General features: G+C 40.2%; 1 pseudogene; it reads left to right on the forward strand.

Annotated features, from left to right (window-relative positions):
• The first annotated feature begins 525 nt into the window (after nucleotides 1-525).
• Nucleotides 526-9,623, forward strand: LOC103201842 (annotated as a pseudogene).
• The last annotated feature ends 1,442 nt before the right edge of the window (nucleotides 9,624-11,065 follow it).

The raw sequence follows: 11,065 nt of genomic DNA on the forward strand, positions 1-11,065 counted from the left end.
TCCTCCTTTATATGCTTACACTCCATCAATTATTCAAAGTAAATCACACAGCCAACCACAATACTAGTTGGGTGAAGAAACACAGTCTGTTTACTCTGGCAGGGAGGTATTCCAAAATCATATGGAGAAGAATGTGTATGTAAAATTCTATAACAGACAGTGAATGAAGAATACAATCTAACAGATACTGTTGCAAATAGATTGGTTGTATGATTTTGGAGAAAATATTAAATTAGATATGTAGGATAACAGAGAAGGAGTTGTAGATGATGATTCTCACGTTACATTTTACAGACACAAGTATCATTTACTAATAGAAGAAGACAGGAGTAAAAGAAATTGAGACTTGAGAAGAAGATCAATATTTCGGTTTGGGAAAATAAAATGAAAGAGACAAGTGATATAGAAGTTGGTGCTTAAATATTTATGATTAAACTAAGAGTTTGTTGGTTGTTGCTGGTTGTCATTGAGTTGATTTTGATTCATGGTGAGCTCATCTAGGACTTCTCCATAGTGTTTTCAAAGATGTACTTTTTTCAGAGGCATATTGCCAGGTATGTCTCTCTAGGTGCCTCTAAGTGAGTTTGAACTGCTAACCTAGTTGAATACTTGACCATTTGTGCCACCCAAGTACTCCACAAAGTGTGGCTAATGCTAGATTAATGAATTGAGTTACTGGCACATCAATAGTATCATAAACTGTGGAAGTGGATGAGATCATCCAGGAAGGGAGCCTGGAGTGAGAAGAGAGCCTATGCCTGAATCTTCAAAAGCTCCAGCACTTAAAAACTGTAAAGAAGAGGGTCCAACTCTGTTGTCACCAATGCATATGACATTGCTTATTAAGTAATTGTTGTGTACCTATTATATTCATTAGCAGCTCAGAATAAAAAATGTGAGATGCATTCTCTGCCCTATGGTTCCTGATAAACAACACCTAGAAGACTAAATTAACTTAGAGTTAATGCCATTACAGAAGTATGCCAAGGTTGATATGCAAATATCTTGAAAGGCACCAGACCCAGACTGAAATGAATAGTGGAGAAAAGGAAGCGGTACCTGTGTTGAAAAGTAGTGTTACTCAAGCCAGGAAAATCTGGGTTATGGGGAATGTTGGGGATTTGTTGAGAGTGGTCTGCATCAGACCCACCAACCCCTCCTCAGGAGGAAGTCTGGGCAATCTACTTCCATTGAGATATAGAGGTATTGCCTTGGAAACCCAAGGAAGAGTTGCTATGAGTCAGAATGGACTCCATGGCAGTGAGGGTTTTTTTTTTTTTTTTGGAGGGGGAGGGGGCACAGCATCAGATAGAAGTGATAGCTTATGAAAGAGGCAGGGAGAAGAGTATAATATTCAGGTTAAAAGTTGCAGTAAGACTGAGGTTTGGCGTGTGAAAGCAGAGAAAGACAAGAATAACACCTGAAAAATGAGCAGAGGACTGATTACATAGCTCCCTGTAAGGTGAATCTGTGATATTCCCAAGGTATTTTACTTGTTATGGCTATTTCAGAAACACTGTTCTACTTATACACAGATGCTTATTTCTTATTTCCATAGACTAGAATTGGGTACAAAGTATTACATTTTCTGGTTATTTTGATCCATCCAAATGGATATAAGGAAGATTTCAGTACTTATGGTATAGATACAGCAAAACATTTAAAATTATTACAGTCTATTCCATTTATATCCTAAACTTTCTTATATCAAAGCTCAAGCACATGCTCCTAATGTTCACACTCAGAAATTTTTTAACTATTTCAGGGTCTACATATTTTATAGTTTCACAAATTTTTGTGGGTTAATGAATATTTGGAGACATGGAGTTAATTATATAGGAGATTAAAAACTTTATTCCTGAAATCAGATTAATAGAAATTAAAAATACGCAAGTTGAAATGGGCAATAAATAAACTGAGTTCGTGAATTTAATATTTTAGTTATTCCTTTATCTTCCTCTAGGAAGTGATGACTATATAATTTATAGAGTTGGATTCTTCACCATGTGGTTTGTGAGATGCCAAATAAGCTGTCAGTGAATGAAAAATAAAACAAAACAAAACAAACCTGTCGGGTCATCACACAAGGATCAGCTATTGTTTGTGATCTAATTTGCACATTTGCTTAGATTATGTCAAATTTTGTTTGGATGTATCAGTAATGCAATGTACCAATGTTGTCAATTCTAACTGGAGCATACATTTTGAAATGTTATAAAGAGCAACAAAATACCTCACATTTTAATAGTAACTATGATTGAAGATCTCTGATAACATTATATTATGTTTTTAATTTGTAATAAAATAGATGTTTCAAATGGAAAGTATATTTCTGCATACTACAAATCATATTTTTAAAAGTAAGAATAGGTTTGAAAGAATTTGTTCTGATTACCTAGTGCCGTTCTGACAAGAATATACCACAAATGGTATGGCCTGAACAAACAGTTTATTCTCTTACAAATTTGGAGACTTTAAGTTGAAGTTCAAAGTGCCAGGCTCCGGGGGCCGTGTGAAATCCCCTCGACCTTGAGCTTTAGCTCTGCCTTTTGCTCCCAGCCCACTGAAGTTAGAGGCATCTCTTTACTCAAATAGCTACTGGCTGCTGAGGCTAACAAACCCAAGGTTGACAAACAAAATGGCACAGTACCGATGTTACCAAACCACAAAGCAGACCATTCATTCAAGTCCATTGTAAGTCTCAAGGTCAGCAGAGCATGGCAGGATGCTGAACAACAACACAGCTACATGCAAGGTTCAAAGTGCCATAAGCTAGAGACTATCCCCAAGACTTCTTATTTACAAGAGGCAGAACACATCCCAAAGGCAGCTACCCAGCTGCTTGTGGTAGATCCCACCGTGGAGTTGATTGCCTGTCTCATCATGGGGGATAACTACCACCAGCTGCCCAGCCACTCAACCAGGCCCACCCAAGTTGACATACAAATTTAACTACCACAATCCCACCCCTTGTCAACTTGGCACCTGTATATATCTTCATTGGGTGGCGTCTGTACAGATCTCCTTCACTGGGTGGCATCTGTACAGATCTCCTTCATGGGGTGGCTCCAGTCCCCTAGTTCCTGAGTAGTGACGTCACCCCCTTGGCCTTGCGGTCCCATTCTTCTACCTCTTGGGTATGGTAGCCCTGCCCCCTCGCTCTTGGACAGCAGCTGTAGGTCCATCCCACTGGCCCACATGAAGGAGCAGCGCCATACTCCAGAACCAGGTTGATGATGGTCTAACTCTTTGAAACTTAGGGGGTTATGATGGTTCCCCCTCCAAAGGTCACGGTCCTACCCTTTGAGGCTGAGGCAGCTCTGTTTCCCATTTCCTTAGTCTCTCCATTTCTGCCAATTAATGCCTGAGGGCAACCCACTCAGTTGGAAATCTTTCTGCCCAAAGGACGCCTAGCTTTCTTGCTCTGTAGGCTGGCCAACCTGCTACTCCATTTTATGCCAGTCTCTTCACCAATTCATGCCCGAAGGCAACCCACTCCACCAGGAAACCCAATGGCACCTGGCTTTCTCCTCTATGGGGTGGTAAGCCTGTTGCTGTTTAATGCTGGTCTCTGGGCTCTTTTACTTCTGTCTCTCATGCTGATCTCTCTGCCAGTATCTCTCTGGCGGTTTCTTGGTGCTGCTCCTGCTGGCTCTCATGCCGTATGCCAGGGTCTGTCTGCCAGGGTCTCAGGTCAAGGACACACTCCACTTCTGTTTCCACATTTTAGATATCTGTCAGAGCAGCACCCCACTCTTTCAGTACCGTATTGTTTTCTGGTTACCTTGTGCTGCTCTGACAAGAATATACCACAAACAGGATGGCATGAACAAACAGGAGTTTATTCTCTTACAACTTTGGAAGCTTTAAGTCCAAGTTCAAGTGCCAGGCTCCAGGGGTATGTGAAAGCCCCCCAACCTTGGCCTTTACCTCTGCCTCTTGCTCCCAGCCCACTGAAGCTAGAGGCATCTCTTTACTCAGGCAGCTACTGGCTGCTGAGGCTAACAAGCCCAAGGTTGAAAAATAAAATGGCACAGTCCTGATGTTACCAAACCACAAAGGAGACCATTCATTCAAGCCTGTTGTAAGTCTCAAGGTTGGCAGAGCATGGCAGGCTGGTAAACAATGACACAACTACATGCAGGGTTCAAGGTGCCATAAGCTAGAGATTATCCCCAAAATTCCTCCTTATATACAAGAAGCAGACCACATCCCAAAGGCAGCTGCTTGTGGTAGATTGCACCATGGAGTTGATTGCCAGTCTCATCACTACCACCAGCTGCCCAGCCACTCAACCAGGCCCACCCATGTTTACATACAAATTTAACTACTACAGAATTTGTTTGTAATCTCTGTCTTTCAGGGTAGATCTTCAATGAGATGGATTGACACAGTGGCTGAAACAAAGGCCTCAAATACGGCAATAATTGTGAGGACAGGGCAAGCGGTGTTTTGTAGTGTTGCATAGAGGGTTATTATGAATTGGAACAGACTTGATGGCACCTAACAATAAAAACAACATCATCATATATATTCAAATGGAAGTGAATTTTTCAGAAAATCCCTATGACTTAATTTATTAGTCATGAAATCTTCATATATATGACTTAAAACTATTTAAGAATGCTACTACCCAAGGAGGGGTCGCTATGAGTCGGGTCCGACTCCACGGCACATAACAACAACAACAACTTTTCACCATAATCATCTGGACTGGTGGACCAACACAATTCCATTCAAACTCTTAATGTGAAGGGTAGAAATGGAAATGAATTACAAATAAATCAAGGCAATGCCACGTAAATAAATAATAACAGGAAACAGTGGAACGTTTTCCATATTTATGCTTAGAAGCAGCCCATACTACTATATTAGAGGATGGGGCAATCTACTTCTGTAGTTATACTGCCTTGGAAACCCAAGGAGGGGTCGCTATGAATCGGGTCCGACTCAACAGCACATAACAACAACAGCACTATATTAGATGTGGAAACACAGGAGTTGAAACTTGTAATGACATATACTGATAAATGTTGAAATGCTATACAAGCATAATTGTAACCTTAACCCATTTTACTATATATCTATTGCAGGTAATGAATCAATAAAACTCTTCTTTGTACTACTGAAGACATAATACTAGAATTTTACTCATGAGTATTGTTTTAGTTACCTATTACTGCTCTGACAGGAATATATCACAAATAGGATGGCTTGAACAAACAGGAGTTTATTCTCTTCCAATTTGCAGGCTTTAAGTCCAAGTTCAAAGTGCCAGGCTCTAGGGGCTGGATGAAAGCCCCTCAGCCTTGAGCTTCAGCACTGCCTCCAGCTCCAGGCCTACTGAAGCTAGAGGCTTTTCTTCACTCAGACAGCTGCTGGCTTCTGAAGCTGACAATCCCAAGGTTGACGAGTAAAAAGTCACAGTCCTGATGTTACCAAACCATGCAGCAGGCTGTTAATTCAAGTCCATTGAAAGTCCCAAGGTCAGCAGAGCCTGGCAAGCTGCTGAAAAATGACTCAGCTATATGCAGGGTTCAAATGTACCATTTGCTAGAAACCATTCCCAAAGCTGTTTCTTATATATGGGAAGCAGACCACATACCCAAAGACAGCTACTCAGCTGCTCACAGTAGATTCCACCATGGAATTATTACCAGTCTCATCATGGGGAATACTACATCCAGGTGCCCAGCCACTCAACCAGGCCCAGCCAAGTTGACACACAAACTTAACCACCACAATTTTGTTATTTAAGTGTTCCTGAACAAGCACTTTTAATTTCTTTTTATATGATAAATATTCTTCTATGTTCCAGATACAGAGCTAAAGCTGATTGACAAAGTCTTGCCCTAAAACAGCCTATATTATCTTAAGGGAACAAAATAGTAAACAAATAAGAGAATAAACTTATTTCATTTGTAATAAGCACAGTGAGTAAAAAAGCAATATAATAGGATAGAAATAATTATAGATAGAATGACTTTTGTAGAATGTTAACATCTATAAGTCTTAACAATAAGCAAGAGACAACTTGGGCTAGTGTTGTTTTGTTATGTGCCATCAAGTTGGACCCGACTCATAGCAACTCCTCCTTGGGTTTCTGAGGCAGTTATAACTATGGAAGGAGATTGCTCCGTCTTCCTTCCAAGGAGTGGCTGGTGGGTTTGAATCACCAGCCTTCTTGTTAGCAGTCAAGTGCCTTAGGCACTACACTACCAGGCTAGTGTATCACAGAGGAAAGATGAAGTAGACAGTAGAATGTGTAAGTGTGATGTTGAGGAGCAAAAACAAAAGCAGAGTTAGAAATTTTGGAGTCAAACTACATGCATCCTACTGCCATTGTGTTGATTCTGACATATAGCAACCCCCACTAGGTTTCCAAGGCTGTAAATATTTATAGAAGCAGATTTCCTAGTCTTTCTCCTATGGAGCAGCAGATGGGTTTGAACTACCAACTTTCTGGTTAGCAGCCAAGTGCCTTATCCATGGATACTGCTGCTTAGATCCATGGAAATATAATAATCTAGAAAGAGAATATTGCTAGAGATTAGAAGAGAGTTCAAAACCAATCTCTGGAGCACTCCAGTATTTTTTTATAATGGTGAGAAAACTCATCCAGTAAAGGGCCAAAAGGCCACAAGGAAAGTTGGAAGGATGTGAAGTCTTAAAAATGCTAAGAAAGGAAACAACACCAAATGTGTTGTAACAAAAAAAAAAAAAATGAAAATAAAAATGTTTCTATTAGATTTGGAATTAAGGAAACATTTATTGACCATTTAACAAACTCGAATGAAGGAATGAAGAAGAAAGCAAGTAAGAAATAGTTCTTGGAGTAAATGGGAGATATAGAAGGGAATTCATCTGTCAATTGGTCATACTGTGGTGGCTCATGTGTTACTGTGATGCTGGAATCTATTTAACTGATATTTCAAAATTCAGCAGGGTCACACATGTTGGACAGATTTCAGTGCAGCTTCTAGACTAAGACTGTCTAGAAAGAAGGACATGGCCAGGTCTCCTTTTGAAAAAAAATTGACACACTTCTGAGAACATTGTGAAAAGTAGGGAAACATTGTCTGATATGGTGTTGTAAGATGAAACCCTCATGCTGGAAGGCACTAAGCTATGACTAGAAAAGTGCTGCCTCCTAAAAATAGAGTCCATCTTAATGACATAGATGAAGTAAAGCTTTCTGGACCTTCATTGGCTGATGTGACACAATACAAAATTGGAAGAAACAGCTGCAAATATTTATTAATAATTGGAACATGGCATGTACAAAGTATGAAAAACTGTCAGTTATAAAAAATGACATGGAACACATAAATATCAATATCCTAGGCATTCGTGAGCTGAAATGGACAGATATTGGCCATTTTTAATTTGAAAAGTGTATAGTCGACTAGGCTGGGAATGATAAATTAAAGAGGAATGATGATACATTCATTCTCAAAAAAAATATTTCAAGATCTATCCTGAAGTACAATGCTATCAGTGATAGTATACTATCCATACAGCTACAAAGAAACCCAATTAGAGCTACTATTATTCAAATTTATGTACCAAACACTAAAGCCAAAGATGAATAAATTGAGATTTTTACCAACATCTGCTGTCTGAATCTGACCAAACATGGAATTAAGATGTATTGATAATTATAGGTAATTGGAATTCAAGAGCTGGAAACAAAGCAGAAACATTGGTAACTGGAAAATATACTGTTGGTGATAAAAATGACACCAGAGATCACATGACAGAATTTGGCATAATCAAAGATTTATTCATTGAAAATACCCTTTTAACCAACATAAACAGTTCCTATTTGCGTGGACCTCTCCAGACTGAATACACAGAAATCAAATCAGCAACATCTGTTGGAAGAAACAATGGAAAAGTTCAATATCATCAGTCAGAACAAGGTCAAGGGCTGACTGTGCAACAGATCAGGAATTGCTCATATGCACGTGTTTGTTGAAACTGAGGAAAATTAAAAGAAATCCCCAGACCCAAAATACAACCTGAAGTATATCCTACCTGAATTTGGAGACCATCTGTACAATAAAATTTGATATATTTAATACCAGTGATTGAAGAACAGAAGAGATGTGAGATGATATCAAGAACTTCATATGTCAGTGGAATACTACTCAACCGTAGAGAATAAAGTAGAATCTGCAAAACACCGCATAATGTGAATGAACTTGGAGGACATTATGATGAGTGAAATAAGTCAATCACAGAAGGACAAATATTGAATTAGTCTGCTGTGGTAAAAAGTCAAGGAAAGGTTTACATATGGAACAAACTCTTTGTTGGTTACCAGAGGTGGGAGAGCAGGGGAGAGAACACTACTAGATAGGTAGAGATAAGTATTGATTTGGGTGAAGGGAAGGACAATGCATCAAATGTGAGTGATCACAGTGGCATTAGGAAGAGGAAGACATAGAGAAGTACATGGGAGATACAGACAACAAAGATGAACCCTATTGCATTTACAGTACTGCATTGTCAGTGATGGCAAACATTAATCTACGGGTGGATAAGTGAGTGGACAGGCTGAACGATCAGGTATGTCTAGGCAGGGAGAGTGTGCCCATGACCATGTATAAGGTTGGCAGACAATGTTTCTGCAAGCATAATTCTATGTTCTGTAAGAATATCCAGGTATATATTAGAGCAGAGAAGGGACAAGGTTGTGGTGACTTCTTGGCCATAGCCAGCTACCCAGAGGGAGCAAGTTGGACCTATGTGCTTGGCACAATGGTCACAGGGGACATCAAGCTCAGTTTGCATAACATACTACACAAAAACATAGTTTCACATCTTACTTTGGTGAGTAGTGACTAAGATCTTAAAAGCTTGAACCGCAGCAGACAGACACTATGAGATGATGGCTACGAGTTTGACATATCATTCACCTCAGTGAATAACAGAGCAATGCGGACCCTCTGGCGATGCTGGATACCGTTGACCAGATGTGACTGCCAGTAGTGATGACTTGGTGCCTCAATGCGGGGCACTAATGGGATCTGACTGGGCTCAATAAAGCAGAAACTGCTGCCAAGCACAGTGAGGCCAAGGTAAAAATCTGAAGGCATTCTTATGACATCCCACCACCACCCATGGAGCCTGACCATCCTTTCTACAGCAACATCAGTAAGGATCACAGGTATGCAGACCTCATTGAAGATCAGCTACCCTCCTGTGAGAATCTGAAGGACAATATTGCCAGAGCCCTGCCCTTTTGGAATGAAGTTCCTCAGATCAAAGGAGGGAAACAGGTACTGATTGCAGCCCATGGCAACAGCCTTTGGGGCATTGTCAAACATCTGGAGAGTCTCTCTGAAGAGGCTATCATGGAGCTGAACCTGCCAACTGGTATTTCCATGGTCTATGAATTGGATAAGAACTTGAAGTCCATCAGGGTCATGCAGTTCCTGGGGGATCTTCAGACCGTTTGTAAAGCCGTGGAAGCTGTGGATGCCCAGGGCAAAGTCAAGAAGTGCAGGCTAGCAGGCCTACTGCTAGCCCACAGAACATCCTCCCTGAGATCCCATTCCTCTGCACTGCTCCCCTGCACATGTGACTCTGACTACATCTGTAGGCATCTTAAGTTGTAGCTGAATGTGGAGGAGCGGTGGTACCATTTCAGCCATTTTGTCTCCTGCACCTCTTCAAACAGTCTAGTCAGAGTGGCACCTCTGGGGCATGGTCCTTAGTCCAGGTCCTAAAGAAAACTCTTCTCATCCAAGAGAGGTAGTGACTCTGGGGTTTTGGGTAGTAGTTTTTCACTGAGGACCTGCTTGAGTAGCACATAAGGAGGAACCATGCTAAGTATGATCAATTAGGGGAAGCAAGGGAGTCTATTCCTGTTGCCAGAAGCCAGTGCTCCTATGTTATTCTATAGTCAGGTCACTGTCTGGGACACTCTAGTCACTCCAGTGGAAGATGCATGGTGATTTAAAACACTTCCTCCTTGACCACAGAGGAGTTGGCCCCAGAAAGCTGAGATCAACCCTGAATGTTGACGTGTTGCATTTTTACAAAAAGAAAATAATTTGTAAACAAGACAAAACCACCCTTCTGGGATTTCTCATGGCAGTTGAAATAGTAGTACCACATGTCATCATCATAAAATAAACCACTCCTCTCACCCTGTGGGATCAGCTCCTTGACTCCTAAGGGTGGGAGTTCATCCTGCTATGTGTTTTAGAATGCTTCCCCTGCCTTACTGTTTTGTGGCAGTGAAATGCCTATTAATCCTGTGCAGATGTGTCTTTTCACTGTGATTTCTAAGTCGTATTAAGTTGCTTGGCTCAGTTTGAGCATAACTGTACTAAATCTTTTTTTTTTTTTCCAGATGAGTATAATAAAGGACTGATGTGCAATTAAAAGAAAAAAAAAAAAAAGATGGCAATAATTGTGAGAATGGCACAGGACCAGAAAATGGTTGGCTCTTTTGTACATAGAGTAGGTATGGGTGGAAACTGACTTGATGGCACCTAATAACAAGAGATGAGAATGCTATTAGTGTACATATAATATTTCCAAATGCAGTTTCTATACAAAGATAAACAAGTTGGAATGCTAGCTCAAGAAGGACATAAGTTTCAAGAAGAATACATTGATGATGCAGAAGTGAGGAGATAAAGCTTATGCAATTGAAATTCAAATGATCAGTTGGAGGAGTTGGTATTGTATAAGAGGAGAGGAAATTCTTAACTGTAATAAAACAAAATGGTATAATAATAAAGAAAAGTTGGTTTTATAAATATAGATGAGGCAATTTTTCCTGATTGTCTGTATCAATGAATAAGAATTGAAGTCTTCAGCTTAAAGTAAGTCTGGACTGGTTTTTAGAAGTTTGATATTAAACCGTCATCTTGAATAATAATAAAACAAGTTTACTGGTAAAATGTAGGAAAATTACTATGTTCTGACATGAAATCAGATTATGTATGGATATGTGTGGGTTGTTGTTGTTGTTGTTAAGTGCCGTCGAGTCGTTTCCGACTCATAGCGACCCCATGCACAGCAGAACGAAACACTGCCCGATCCCGCA

This window comes from Orycteropus afer, unplaced genomic scaffold (assembly GCF_000298275.1).
Source record: "Orycteropus afer afer isolate SDZICR_OR568_19922 unplaced genomic scaffold, OryAfe1.0 scaffold00166, whole genome shotgun sequence".
NCBI lineage: Eukaryota > Metazoa > Chordata > Mammalia > Tubulidentata > Orycteropodidae > Orycteropus > Orycteropus afer.